This window comes from Nanorana parkeri, unplaced genomic scaffold (assembly GCF_000935625.1).
Source record: "Nanorana parkeri isolate BGI_ZX_2015 unplaced genomic scaffold, ASM93562v1 scaffold174, whole genome shotgun sequence".
In the NCBI taxonomy this organism is placed as follows: Eukaryota; Metazoa; Chordata; class Amphibia; order Anura; family Dicroglossidae; genus Nanorana; species Nanorana parkeri.
The window spans coordinates 2,636,552-2,652,007 of NW_017306442.1; the positions used below are offsets into that span (position 1 = coordinate 2,636,552).

The 15,456-nt window shown below is 46.4% G+C and overlaps 1 protein-coding gene across 1 annotated transcript in view; it reads right to left on the bottom strand.

Moving 5' to 3' along the window:
* Positions 1-2,397: 2,397 nt before the first annotated feature.
* The window catches only part of PDGFRL (platelet derived growth factor receptor like), an 83,946-nt gene continuing 70,887 nt past the window's right edge, over positions 2,398-15,456 (bottom strand). Inside the window, exon 7 of the transcript XR_001941148.1 lies at positions 2,398-2,411. The gene's annotated coding sequence lies outside the window, so the exon portion shown is untranslated. The remainder of the gene's footprint in view (positions 2,412-15,456) is intronic.

Consider the following 15,456-nt stretch of genomic DNA (forward strand, 5'->3'; position numbering starts at 1 on the left):
GACTCCTTTCTCAAGCAGACTGCTACAGAGTCGCCCTTGTGTGTGTGTGCTAGAAAGCTGTGTGTGTCTCCACAAACGGACACAGCAAATCAACCTACTTCCCTCCCCCCTGACCCCCTCCAAGCTAGTAGATGAACGGTTGCTGGAGTCTGCTCTCTCCTTTATGATCTTGTACTAGACGGGAAGTTAAGTTAAGCAAAACTGAGACTTGAAAGCAGCTGTTCAGAAACATAATGATTGTAACTGTTTGGGCAAAAATGTAAAGCAATGCTTTGCTGGGCAATGTATACGTGTTTGATCTAGATCTATTATTGAAAAATAGTTTGAGAGTTTAATACTACTTTAAAGGAGAACTATGGGGTCAGGGCTTTTCCACATAGTTCTCCTAAGGGTAACGGGAGGACACAAACTAGCGTCCCCCCATCACCCAAAGCTCAGTATACCGCGAGCTACAGCTTGCGGTATACTGAGACGCCGGAACAGATCCCGATAATTCTGTCTGGATCCACCCAGCTGCGTGAGAGGCAGAGCCAGCTGTACCTGCCCCCTCCCCGTCCGTTCCGCCACTCGGAGCTGGAGGATCGGACAGGGGAGGGGGAATCCCTGCAGGGAGCCGTGAGTGACGGTCACGGCTCTCTGCACGGCTAGATCGAGAAGTGAGTGAGCGACAGTATGTGTTCGCTCACTTCCCGATCTACTGAGCCGATCTGTGACAGTTTCATTGTCACAGGTCGGCTCCGATTATGAGTGAGTGAAAATCACTCGCCTCATAATTCTCCTTTAACCCTTGCAATAGGGCTACCCCTGTACTGCACAGGCTTAGGTGTTTGTTTTTTTATACTCACCTGATCCTTCAAATCCGTTGACTCTTAGACTGGTCTCTGAAGCCTCTCTCCCCCTCAGCTGCATTGGTCTAAGGATCCTTGAGACATCACGTTCTATACACAGTGTGTTGGTCAGTATAACTTCATCATTTTTGAACCTAGGCAAAAACAAGCACTTAACCTTTACAATGCAAGGATTAAGAACATCTTTACCGTGACTTTGTTCTTTAAAGAGTATGAACATACAATCCTTACTAGTATCGGTACATCCCTAATTGTATCTGTATCGGTGCTGATACCGAGTATTTGGGCGAGTACTCATACTCACCCAAATGCTCTGATACCTTTCCCGATACCAGAACCTCCGGTCAGAGGAAGATTTCCTTTGACCGGCAGTGCCGTAGGGGAACATGGAGCCAGCTTCCCGGGCAATCAGGAAGCCGGGCGGTGAGTAATGACCCGCCTCCTGATTGGACGGGAAGCCAACTTTCCAGCCAATCAGCGTGGAGCTGGCTTCCTGGCCAATCAGGAAGCCGTGTAGCTGGACATTACTTGCCGCCAGTCTTCCTGACAATCGAGCCAGCCAAACAACATGGAACCGCCTTCACAGGCATTACTCACTTCCTGAAAGCACTGGTATCGGTACTCGTACCCTATACCGAAAAAACGGTTTTGGTGCATCCCTAATTACAATGTACCACCCAAACCGGAGCCCTTTAACCCTTTGTTAGGGCAGTGTCCACATTTTGTTTACAACTGATAATGAAATCTGGCAGCACCACTGGCTTCCCAGCCACCTCATAAACATTACATTGAAAGGGGAAGCTAAGATTTTTCTGCAAGTTAAAAGGTAGACAATGAGATCTGGAGAATGTAGAGTAGCCTGAATGTTGCCAATAAGATGTTCTCAGCACTGTCCTGCAGTGTCTTCTCACAGAATTTGGAGTGCAATTTCCTGAGGTTTTTGCGGCTTTTCAGTAAGAGGAAGTGTGGCTACTTAAAAGGTAGTCTGCTTTACTCTGGAAAAGCTTTGTCAAAAATGTTTTGGAATGGGTTATCTGCTAGCAGAACTGAAGGGTTCTAGTGAACAGTGCTCAAGAGCAGTGCTTAGCACGGTAGAACTTTTTTCCTTTATTCCTTTCTGGCAGCAATAGCAGGTAGGCAAATCCATTGGGAGATCTCTTAAATTTGGCATTAGGATTCTGACCTCATCATTGATTTAAAAGTTGGTGCTACTATACAACTATTAACGCAACATACAATTGGAAGATGGTCACTGTTGCCACCCGTGGTACATTACCTCCACAAGATGCCTAAACTGTTAAAGCGATATGGCATTTTTCCCGATCAACTATCGCACAATGCGACTTGTGTAAAGACTCTTCTCAGGTACTGGGAATTGAATGAATTGGTGGAGAAGTCTCTCTGTTGAGTGTGCGATATGAACTATTAAGGGACCAATTTAAAATGGAGAGCAGATTCTCTGCTGGACACTGCAATGTTTACTTCACACTGTACCTGCATATCATACTCATTCATAGAATACAGGCCACTGTCTGCAGCCTACAGTGCCTTATGTAGTGTTCTCTACTTCTTCTCCTCTACTCCTTGAGCTGGAGAGAGTCCAGAGGAGGACAACTAAATGTATTAAGGGGCTGAAGGACTAAAGCTATAAGAAAAGGTTGCTAAATTTAAACTTGTTCACACTGGAAGTGAGGCGATTAAGATGGGACATGATTTTGATGTACAAAATGTTAAGTGGTGATGGCCACATCAGCAATAAATGTTTTACAGTAAACTCCATAACAAAGACTAGAGGCCACCGCCTAAAATTGGTTGAGAAAGGATTTAACCACAAAAGGGGCTTCTTTTGAGTTAGAGCGGGTTCATTTTGGAACTCTGCCACAAGCAGTGGTAGCAACAGAGTCTATTGACTCATTCAAAAAGCATCACTGACTCCAAAGAAGCATGCGTATTTAAGGTGCTGGACAGCTGATATGCACGTGCTTGTTCCAGGTTTAGTTGTAAAACCAACTCTGCAATAGCAGTACTTATATTTCTGTTTTCAGAACAAACGGATTTGTAGGCATGAGCCGACTGTATCCGAAATACCTTAGCTGCAGCCCTCGGGTGAAGTGAGTAGGGATGTTCAGGTACCAGTGCAGATACTTGGCATTTTCCTGAGAACTCCCAGGGTTGCAGCTGCAACTGGGCCCAGACACTCCTCCACTGTATATATATTTTTATATTACCAAAAGTATTGGGACACCCCTCCAAATCATTGGATTCAGGTGTTCTGTGAAATTTCCTTGCTAATAAATATTCTGCAGGCAACTCTTAGTTGTATTATAACAAAGTGGAAGCAACTGGGAACAACAGCAACTCAGCCACGAAGTGGTAGGCAACATAAAATGACAGAGCGGGGTCAGCGCATGCTGAAGCGGTGAAGTAGCCAACTGTCTGCAGAGTCAATGGCTACAGACCTCCAAACTTCGTGTGGCCTTCAGATTGTCACAACAACAGTGCGTAGAGAGCTTCATGGAATGGGTTTCCATGGCTGAGCAGCTGCATCCAAGCCTTTACATCACCAAGTGCAATGCAAAGCATCGGATGCAGTGCTGTAAAGCACGCTGCCACAGGACTCTAGAGAAGTGGAGACGTGTTCTCTGGAGTGACAAATCACGCTTCTCTGTCTGGCAAACTGATGGACGTGTCTGGGTTTGGCGGTTGCCAGGAGAACGGTACTTGCCTGATTGCATTGTGCCAAGTGTAAAGTTGGTGGAGGGGGGATTATGGTGTGAGATGTCCTTTCTGGGGTTTGGCTTGGCCCCTTAGTTCCAGTGAAGAGAACTATTAAGACATCGGCATACCAAGACATTTTTGACAATTTCATGCTCCCACCTTTGTGGTACAGTTTGGGGATGGCCCCCTCCTGTTACAACATGACTGCGCACCAGTGCACAAAGCAAGGTCCATAAAGACATGGATGAGTAAGTTTGGGGTGGAATTGCCCCACTGTATATGTGTGTGTGTGTGTGTGTGTGTGTGTATATGTATATATATGTAGGTGTTATATAATATATACATACATACATAATTAGAGGTGCAACGGAATGAAAATTTGAAAACCAGTCAGGCCGGAACCGGAAATGTTTTTTTTGTTTTATTCATTTTTTTATTTAATATTTTTATTTTTTACTTTACTTTTGGGGAAATATTGGGGGTCTAAACAGGCCCCTGAAATTTCCCTTTTAAAATAGAAAGAGATTGAGGACAAACAGTCCTCAAGCTCTTTTTCTGCAGCCCCCGTTATAAATGAACAGGAATCCTCTATACTGAGTGTTCCTGTTCATTCATAACATGAGGACAGAGTATGTTTACTATAACCACAATCATGAATGAACAGGGGGTGATGTAGATCACTTCCCATTCATTCACAATTGAGGATATAGTAAACATACAATTATTTACAAACACTCAGCGATCACTGATCATTGAGGGCTTGTCCCCGCTCTCCATCCGGACATGCTGTCACAGGAGGTTGAGCGAGCGGAGCTCAGCCTGCTGTGGCAGCGCTGGCTGTCTCTGCCCACACGCCGATCTGTGACAGGAGCAGTGTGGTAGGAGAGACACGGCCGCTCACAGCGCTCTCCCGCAGCACTCGGCCTCCTGTAACAGTTTCTCTGCTCCCCGCTGGGACACAAAGCAGCGCCCAGCGGGGAGGAGAGAATAGGATGGATCTGCGGTGCGCTGTATCGGCCAGAAAGTGCCATTTTCGTCCGATATGTTTCGGCAGCCGATATATCGGTGCATCCCTTATAAATATATATATAATTTATTTAACAAATCGTACATTAAAACAGGGATGCTCAAATCCTCTATAACATTTTGTTTACCTAAATAATTTTTACATTTTGTACATAAGGTTTTTTTTTTTATTGATTACACTGTTTAAAATCCTGACGTTCTGTTTTTGTTCTTGTTTTTTTGTTGTTTTTTTTTTATGATAGGCTGGCAAACAGACAAAATGGAAAAAAAAAAGAATCCTGCAATTGTGTCTGACAGTTACTGTATTAAACTGAAGCATACTGCCATCTACATGCTGCAGTGCCATTTGCAGGCTTAAAGCCTATTTTGTGAATAAAGTCTCTAGCCTGATTAATCATAGCTGATATAGTGACTAAATGTTTGGGAGTCATTTGGATTCCTGTCTGTTGGTGGACACCAAAGCTGATGACTCTCAAACTTTCAGTTAGGACAAGGCATTGTGCAGTGGCACCCAAATCTAAAGAATGATGGCGGTAAGGTGTTGGGCTATGTAGGGGAACACACACACGCGCACGCGTGTACGTCTGTTCACAAAAGGGTGAAGAGTTTGGAGAAGGCAGAAGAAGGGAACAATCTAGGACAACATAGCTGAACTGGAGAATTTTTCCAAATCGGATATGTTGTCCTAGATTGTTCCCTTCTGCCGTCTCCAAACTCTTCACCCTTTTGTGAATAACCCTGACAGTATTGGCAGAACTTATTATGGGGAAGGAATAGCAGGTGTCTGAGGTTTTTTTTAACTTATGCAATTACTTTCCCCTCCCTACAAAAGGATGGCTGTGCAGATCTGTTGACGGCTACTCCTCTAGACATAAGATCATTCACTCCAGCCAAAAACTAAAGCCCTAGGAACAAGAAAACAAAAATATTCTCGTGTAAATGCAGGTTCACTTTAGCTGCTGCTGTAGATACGAAGATGGGCCATTTCAGTCACTTCCATAAAATGAGTGCTACGTGGGCAGGTTGTCTTACTAATCCCACGATTAGTGCCAGCACCCCTGTAAGCCTATGGCACCTGTATTACCTCGGTTGCTTCAGTAAAATTGACTGATAAACATTAGTTTCTCTCCCGTTCATTGAAGGACACAGGACAACAGATCGTAGATCCTGAATGGTAGGGGTATATCGCCACCTGCAGGAGAAGGACGCTAGGCACATAAGAGACAAAGACAGCCTAGGGGCGGCCCCTGCTGGTGGCCAAACCCCCCACTTGCTGACAAGTCTCCAGTTTTTTGCCTAGCGTCAGGAGTAAGGAGCGAAAAAAATTTCTCTGGAATTTTTTTGCATTTTCCTCCTTTTTGTTTGCTGTTTTCTTCAAGCAAGTGTCGCCAGGGCGACATGCTGGATGAATGTAGATCCTTGGAGTCTCCCCTGTGCGACCGACTAGCGCATGCAGTCCCGCCACGGTGGGTCGGCTGCGACGATGGTTCTTTTCGATGCCTGTGGGTCTCTTGGCCCGGTGGGGTGCACATGACTGGGGGTCTCGACCTGCCAGTCACAGTACCCCACGCAGGCTGGCGGCGCCGCGACTACGGTCGGGGGCGTTTTTCCGCCATCCCCGCACGCCTGGCTGCCATGTGGGTTCCCAGGAGTCGTCGCCCCTCTGGATGGCGGTGGTTCGCGTTCCGGCGGTTTCCCCCTCTGGATGCGGTATGTATGTGGGGGTCTGTCTGCGGCTGTGCGGAGGGTCTCCTGGAAGCTACCTGTCTGGAGGTCGTAAGTACGCTCTGTCGGGCTGCCTGGATGTAGGTAGCTGTGGGCTCTGGCGAGGTGTTCTGCTGGGGACCGAGGTTCCCTCACGTGCCTCGGCCCCCCTCCCTTTTCCTCCATGCTGAGCAGCCTGTCGAGGCTGGTGTGCCTGGTCTTGCAGTATTGGCAGACCTGGCCTGGGGACACAGATGGTCCTGGAGGGGTGCCTGGGAGTAGCTGCTGCTGGGGTTGCTGTCGCCCGTTCGGGGCGGCCGAAAATCGAGGTCCCGGTTTCTATTGCGGCCTAGCTGGCTGCCGCGGACGCATGTCCGTTCCGTTTTTCAGGGCGGGCCGAAAATCGAGGCCCCGGCTTCTATTGTGGCTGCCGCGGACGCATGTACGTTCCGTTTTTGAGGGCGGCCGAAAATCGAGGCCCCGGCTTCTATTGCGGCCTAACTGCTGCGGCCGCATGTCGTTCCATCTTCGGTGCCCGTTCGGGGCAACTGCAAAAATCGAGGCCCCGGCTTCTACTCCGGCCTAGTCCGGATGCTGCGGCCGCCAAGCGGTTCCGCTTCACTGGTTACTTGGTTGGCGTGCTGGTCGCCTGCTCTGGCTTCCGTGTATGCTCTGTCAGGGATTTCCCTTCCCGAGGATCGCTTGGCACCATCTTAGATGAGCTCATTTCCGAATTTGGCTGGGGGTATGTGTACCCTTTTTTACCTCGGCCCCGGAAGGAGGAACTTCGTCGGCAGCCTGGTCCCACCTTCTCCGCTCACTAATGGCTTGTCGGCCTCCCTGCCCTCAGAAGGGCGGTATGCTTTCCAACCCTCCTCCTTTTCGGACTGCCGAACGTTCCTGGCAGCTTAGGCCTGCCAAGCCACCGTGCGCATGTAGGCCTGGCCCCACCACTGGACTCCAGGTAGAGTCTTTGACTCTATGCAGATTCTTGGTTGGCTCGTGTCTCCGACACTTGGGTCCGGGAGCTGGGTTCTTCGGGCTCGAGGATCGGATTTCTGTCCCGTCCAGGGAACAGGTTTTTCCCGTCAACACACGGCTTTCCTCTCCGCGCTTGGCGGATCTCCACCACGCTGTGGTGGACCTCTTGTCCCAGGGGGTGCTCGTGCCGGCTCCGGCCTTGGTAAGGTTCAAGGGGTGTTAATCCGAACCTGTTTTCCGTGCCCAAGAAAGGGGGGGGTTCGGCCCATCCTGGACCTCAAACGTCTGAACACTTTTGTGCGGGTCCGTCTGTTTCGGATGGAGTCGATCAGGTCCGTAGGGGCGTGTCTCCATCAAGGGGATCTGCTGGCCTCCTTCGTCGTCAAGAATGCCTTGTGTCTCTCGCCAGCGATGTCTTCGTCTCGAGGTGAGGGAAGAGCACTTCCAGTGTGTGGCGCTACCTTTTCGGCCTGGCGTCGGCCCCGCGGGTGTTCTACAAGGCGTTAGCCCATAGTTCTGGCGCTGTTGCGTTACCGGTGCATCTCGATCGCGGGGTATCTGGACGATCTTCTGCGGGCAGTGTCGCACTCTTCTCTGGGGGTCACTGTGCGGTCCTTGGGGGAGTCCGGATGGATCCTGAACTTCCCGCAGTCTTGTCTGGTGCCTTCCCCCATGACGAGTACCTGGGCCTGGTTCTGGACTCCGTTGTGGCCTGAGTTTTTCTTCCTCAGGACTAGCTCCTGAAACTCTGTTCCAGCGTGCGTCTGTTGCAGACTTGCTGCTGGTCGTCTTTTCCCTTTTGCATGCAGGTCCTGGGCCTCCTGGTGGCCTCCTTCGAGGCGGGGCCCCTTGCACCGCACCATGCCAGGACTCTTCGGAGGGACGTCCTGTTGCGGTGGGACGTGTCCCCCTTGTCCCTGAACACAGAGAATAATGAACACTCCTTCATTGGGCGAACCCGCCTTCGGGGTCTGTCGGTTCGGGTCCAGTCGGACCACACCACCTCAGTGGCGTACATTAACCACCAGGGCGGCTCCGAAAGCGTGGCCTCGGGTCGAGGGGTGTCCGGAATCCTCTCCTGGGCGGAGAGTCAGGTTCTGGCCCTCTCGGCGGTTTACATTCCGGGGGTGGACAATTGGCAGGTCGGCTGCCTCAGTCGCCTGTCGGTAGTCGGCGGCTACCGTTTCTCGGTGGATTCGTATGTTGTTTAGGCGTACGCCGTTAAGGGGCGTGAGCCTCCTTTCCCTGTCAGTGCCCATTCTATTGGGGCTGTTGGGGCTTCCTGGGCCTTCCGTCATGGGACCTCTGTTTCTCAGTTTTGTGGGGCCACTTTGTGGTCTTCTGTCCACACCTTTTGTTGAGTTTCACAAGGTGGATGTTTTGGCATTGGCGGATGCTGGTTTGGGGTGCAAAGTGTTGCAGGCGGCTCTTTGAGGGGTCCTTTGGGTGTTTGTTTGTTGTTGCCCATCCCTCAGTGTGTACTGCTTGGTGACGTCCCTACCATTCAGGATCTACGATCTGTTGTCCTGTGTCCTTCAATGAACGGGAGAGAAAATAGGATTTTTGTACTCACCGTAAAATCCTTTTCTCTCCGTTCATTGAAGGACACAGGCCCCGCCCTCTTTTATGGGGTGTACACTCCTAACTGCTTGTTACTTACTGGAGACTTGTCAGCAAGTGGGGGGTTTGGCCACCAGCAGGGGCCGCCCCTAGGCTGTCTTTGTCTCTTGTTATGTGCTTCTCCTGCAGGTGGCGATATACCCCTACCATTCAGGATCTACGATCTGTTGTCCTGTGTCCTTCAATGAACGGAGAGAAAAGGATTTTACGGTGAGTACAAAAATCCTATTTTACCTTTCTGTGTAATTGCAGCAGCAATATTAGTCTGGTTCATTTAATTTTCCACTATACTAAGGGACTGAACTAATATTTACATATTCTTGCTTAATGAAACCTATATATTAAGACTTGGTGAATGATACTGTCATCAGCATGGTTCATGGTTCCCAGTGAGAGGATTTGGAATGATAAAATCAGACAGTTGTGCATAATTCGGTCTGTTTGTGAGCAGGAATTAGATGTTTAAGATCCATAAATTACATGTTTGTGGAATTCGTTTGTTCTTTCTAGTCACAGTAATTACAGGTCTATGTTAGTGTTTCCACTGAAATGATTTATGGAATAATAGCCAGTTTATACTTCCATATATCAGCATTAGGGCTACAATATACAGAAGGGAGAAATGTAACCGATGTGTTAGAAATGTTTGGAGTCTTCGCTCTGACATGGGACAAATTAATTACCAGGATCCGGTACATGGAATTAATGTTTTTTGTTTAATAATTTACAAAGCTTACTACATGTGTGCTGCTTAATCCTTACCACATGCATTTGGGGGGAGAAGAGAGATCTGTTCTTTTGTCGATAAGGACAGATCTGATATACAATGCTATTTATATTTATTGCTATACAAGTATCAAGGGAGAGCTCCACAGAAGTAGAGTGTAATTGTGTTTACAGGGGTCTGTTTTCTGGGTTGGTGGCTTGGAATGGAAAAAAAAATAAAAAATCGTAAAAATGTTTAGGCTTCCATCAAGAAATTCTTAATACTAAACTCCAGACAAATGGCTAAATGCACTAATGAGATAAATATATGGGGTTTGTAATTCTGTTCAGCCAGCCTTGTGACCTGGATACTTTTGCCAGACAGTGCAGTTGGGTGTGTACACTGAAATATTTGCAGACTATTGCAAATGAACAATACAACCTAACAAAGTATAGGGGTGATAACATAAAAGACAACATATGTGGGGAGGAAATATAGATGTCTATTCCACTAACTCCACAAGAGAGGATCTGACTTTGATTTATACAAGTGAATCGTATGATTTTCTATATTATGGCTAATTAGCATTCTCTATATCAGCATTTCTCATCCTTTATTCAGTCATGACACCCTTTAAAAGTACCCTGATACTATGATACTATGAGGGAGCATGGAGCTGGCTTCATGCTGCCTAGGAACACAGCGAGGCTGCCTGGCTTCCTGATCAATCAGGAAGCCAGGTGGCATGTCATGACCCGCTGATTGGCTAGGAAGCCAGCTTCACGCTGCCTCGCAACACTGCCACCCTGCTTCCTGATTGGTCAGGAAGCCAGGCAGCCTCACAGTGTCGCAATGGAGTGTGATGCTGGTGTTCTTTCGATAGAATACTGCCTTCCCAGGCAATCAGGCCCATGGTACCTTGGGATGCCAGTATCCATATACGGTATTGGCGAGTACCAAAAAAAAAAAAACAGTACTCGATCCCAAATAAACAGCATCTGTGCATCCCTATTTAAAAGTATTCAAAATCTCGAACCACCCATAGCTTTAAAATGTAAAGAGTGGAATTGTAAAAGTCTATAAAACGACATGTGGTCCTTCCAAAATCTATACCAGACCCTTATCTCAGATTTTAGGAGGGGTCCCGATGCAAAAACACAAGGGGTTACCCTTTCACATCCGAGTCCTCCCTTGACATGAAAAGCCCCCCTTTTACATCCAAAGCACACCTTTTCACATTAGGAGCCCTTTTCACATAAAGAGAACCCTCCTTTCAGCTCAGAGTCCCTCTTCTCACGCTAGGAGCACCCAGCGGCGTAACAATCGCCATAGCGACCCAGGTGGCCGTTATGGGGCCTGGGCACATGGGGGGCCCGGCCAGGGCATCCCTCTGATGCCGTGTGGGCCGCCTGGGTCGCTATGGCATGTTGGGGTGCGGGCTGTTACTGACACAGCTCAGCAGCTGTGTTTCCCCTCACAGCCACTGCAGAGCTGTGTTAGTGACAGCCAGCAGCTACGGCAGAAGAGGCCGGTGTTCGCAGTGAAGGAGGAGGCGGGGCCCGCATAAGAGCAACCCCGCCTCTTCTTACATCACTGGCCAGCGACCTAAGAGGAGGCGGGGCCAGTGATGTAAGAAGAGGCGGGGCCCGGCGACCACAGAGGCGGACAGCGCTGACAGGTAAGATCTGAGACCCTGCAGAGCCCACAATAGAGAGTCTTTGGTGGGCTCTGCAGGGTCACTTTCAGGTGGGCTGTTTGGTTTATCAGGTGGGCTCTGCAAGTGGCATAACTAGCAATCACAGGGCCCCATACAAAATTTTGCTATGGGGCACTGTGTTTTCTAGTTACGCCCCTGGGAGCACGTCAGAGTTCACTCCTAACTTCTCCCTTTACATCAGAAGCCTGCCTGCACTATGGAAAGGCATGACTCTGTCACAGCTTTGTGAAAGCAATATGTAAATTGTAGTTAACAATCACTTTTACACCCCAGTCTGACACCTCATTGGTGAATATACTTTTATAATTTTTCTTTCCTATAATTGAAAGAAACGCTTATCACCACCCAATGTCTACTAAGATGAAGATGTTTTCTGAATTCAGCTGCATTAGGCGTGATGATGCCACATGTCCTTAGACCGGGGGAGAAAAGGCTGTGGGGATTGGTCTAGCAGCCAAGTGGGACTGAAGCTCATGTGAGTATATTATCTTTATTTTAGAACCTAAACCAAAATGAGCAATTACTGGAGCCCCACTGCAAGGGGTTAATTTTTTTGATTGCTTGGAGTTCCAAAAAACAAAAGAACAATGGTCTATGTTATCATTTAGGTAGAGAGCCCAGTGTCTTTTTCCTCATTACAGAAGACAGTAATGGCATGGAGGTCAGCAGGGGGAACCAGTGAGAGCCGTGGAGCACCCGCGAGATTGATGCTCCTGGACATGTCAGTTTCCCTGTGGAATTTGGGGGACTTTAAGGGCTTTTACACCATAACACCAAAGCTTGGATATTCCTGCTGGCATAGTCCCAGGTGTAGCATACAACCTCCTACTAAAGTCAATGGCTGTATGCTGTTGTCAGTGGATATACACCGGCACTGCATAAACCCACGCATGATGTAAAATCTCGGACGAACCCAGTCTACATATCCTCCAACAACAGCGTACAGTGATTTTTGTTTGAGGCTATACACTGCACCAGGAGCTCTCTGCCGGTGGGAATACACCATCATCATTTACAGTGTGCAAGAGCCCTAATGGAGAAGTATTCAGCAGTGTGGCCAGAGTGAAATGTAAGTATTTACAGTCTTTTTATACAGGCATAGCTTTCCTTAGTCATTTTTGTATAGCGACAGGGTATGGTGTCTCTTACAGGTTAGTTGGTAAATATTAGCTAAAGCATTGATTCCCTCCACCCAATCTGGGACTAGTGGAACAGAAATGATAATGATATTAATTGGCTGGGGCATTATGTCACTCTGTAACTTCTTTTTGTTTTCTAATCACATTCAAGTTCTAAATCTGTGAATGTAGATTCAAGATAATAAAACACCAAGGATATCTTACAAATGCCCTTTAATAGCGTATATTTAGCTTCTATGTGATAATGCATTTGGATTGACTTCTGAGAGGTACAGTACATAGGAAGGAATGATGAGTAGATATGCAAGTGTTCAATTAATCCTTTCCCTTTAATGTTCTTCAATGATCAAAAGAGCTTTGCGTGATTCTTGGCGATTGTCTGCTTTCTAATGTAGTTCAGAGGAGCAGGTCACCCCCACAGAGCATAGGCAGCTTTGATCTCACACTTTGTTTCAGTGCACCACGGGAAATATTTCACAACAGTTGTGTACTGCAAGAGACTCAAATACCACGATGCTTTTAATAATGATGTAAAAAAGTATAAAGATATTAAACTTAAGCGCTGCGGAAACTGTTGGCGCTATATAAATCGTGTATAATAATAATAATAAGAAGAACTTTGGCATGTTTTAAAAGGGTGATCTGCAATCCTTAAGAACTGCGGTAATGCAGAATTATATACTGGGGCTATTGGGTAACTTGCACTGCACAGATGGTAGCAGCCCACCTCTAAGTTGTATTGTATTACTGATTAATAGTGATGTTTCTATAAGGCAAGCTGGGAAGACCTCAAATGGTACTGTCACGATGGAGGAGGCCAAGAAGGTACTCGTATGGTCCACATTTGCTCTTACCTACTATTGTTCTTATTGAGTGATGTATAACACTAGGATTGTCTGCTGTAATTACCTGCTTTCCTTGGCTCACCTCTGTAATTTGGTGATACAAACTTCATAGCCAATACCAACCAATAATGCCTTCATAAATATGGAGTCCAGCTCATGGATTAGAGCGCTTCTTCATCCTGGGAGCTGTTAACCAGAGTATAATGTAATGTCCATCTACCTATTTATCTGCAGGTCTCAAGGGAAACGGACACCCTTTTATCATTTATGGCTTGCCCGTCTCCCTGTATATATTTATATACTATCAATGGTGCTTATATTATATATTTTATATGAAATATAGATGTTTTAACCCATGTTGGCACGGATCTTGGAATTAATGAAAAACCTCCCCTCTTCCCCTGTGTCCTGATCTACATGCTCTACACGTATCATGTAGTTATATTCCCAGATCTCAAGGGAAAGAGGGAGGTTTTTCCTAAATACCCTGCAAGTGCCTGATATAGCAATGGGTTGGGACTAATGGCATTTAGATGATAATGGAATTGCTTGGACATGCTCATTCTTTGGATATGAGTTGATTAACATTTCATTATATGTAGAATACACATACTTTATAGATAATCTTGATTATTAGTCCCAAAGATCTGTGGTCATGGGGACACATAACTGAAACCCAGCCTTGTCAAGGCCCCTGTAATGGTTCCATCAGCTATTCTGGTGGTAGCTTTATAACTTAAGAGCTGTATAAGATGACAAAAAGATGTGAATTTAAAAGTACCCAGATGTGAAGCCATGTTGCTACTCCTTTAGAAAGCTTGGCAACAAAGTAGTCACTCATGGGGCCATATAACCTGGTGGTTACAACAAACACTATCTGGTTGTGTTTAGTTCATTGCTTGTGTCACTTTGCAGGGGCTTACGGGAATGTTTGAAAGCAGATTAAGTTCAGTGACAGTGGTTTTCTGATTGCATCATCTGTTGAGTACTCTAAGGATATTCTCCATTTCTGTCATCAGTACTGGTCACATGTTAAGCAAAAGAAGATTACTGACAATGTAAAGTAATATTTTCTTCTGGAAGGATCACATAAGGAAGACATATGAAAAATGATACAACACAGCGATGTGTTTGCCATCAGTCCATGCTAGGCCCCAGACTGTGTTGCCCATCCAGAAATCAAGGTATGGCCCTGGGCGGAGATCGAACCTGGTGCAGAATCCTTAAAAACAAAATCTTTCTAAGTGGTGTACAGCTAAAGCAACTCTTAAAGTATCCTATTTTCTAATGGCTCTTTCTGTCATTGATCTATGCAAATCAGAGATTGCAAATACAATGGAAAATGCATTCCAGTACCCTAACTAATAATAAAAATGTATCTTCTTTACTGTATCTCAAAATAACATATATCACCATGGTGCTGTCTAAGCAAGGATACCAACATTTAAAAAAAAAAAATCTTCCCAGGGCTGTTCCTGTTAACGATTGACAAAAATGTATCTTATTTGTGTTTCACTTGGCTGTGGATCCTCAAATCATCTCTGAATTCATGCTGACACTGTCCTTCCTTCTGGAGGGTGGCTACTTTTGTTCCCCATGGTCCCTGTGTGTGTTGTAAAGTAGTTACCACTCCATGCTCGCTCCCGTGATGGACTACAATCTCAATACAAACTAGTAAACTAAACAGGACATTGTAGTCCATCACGGGAGAGAGCTTGGATCGATGACTACTTTGCAACACACACAGGGACCATGGGGAACAAAAGTAGCCCCCCTCTAGAAGGAAGGACAGTATCGGCATGAATTCAGAGATGCTTTGAAGATCTACAGCCGAGTGATACACAAATAAGACACATTTGTGTTAATAGTTAGGATACTTGAATGCATTTTCAAGGTTTAACTCCTGAGCTTAGTGTCATTTTAACATAGCACTAGGGACCGAGACAAACATACCTTCCAACTTTCTGAGATTAGTAAGAGGGAAACCCTTTTAGTATGCAGGCAAAATACAAACCCATTCCATGCCCCAATTAACCGAAGTTGAGAGAATCAGTACACAAAAAATGATTGGGTAAATCCACAAGTGCTTTTTCACCACTACTTTTCCTTTATACTGACTTTTCCGAATAACAAAATTCGATAATTTAGAGGT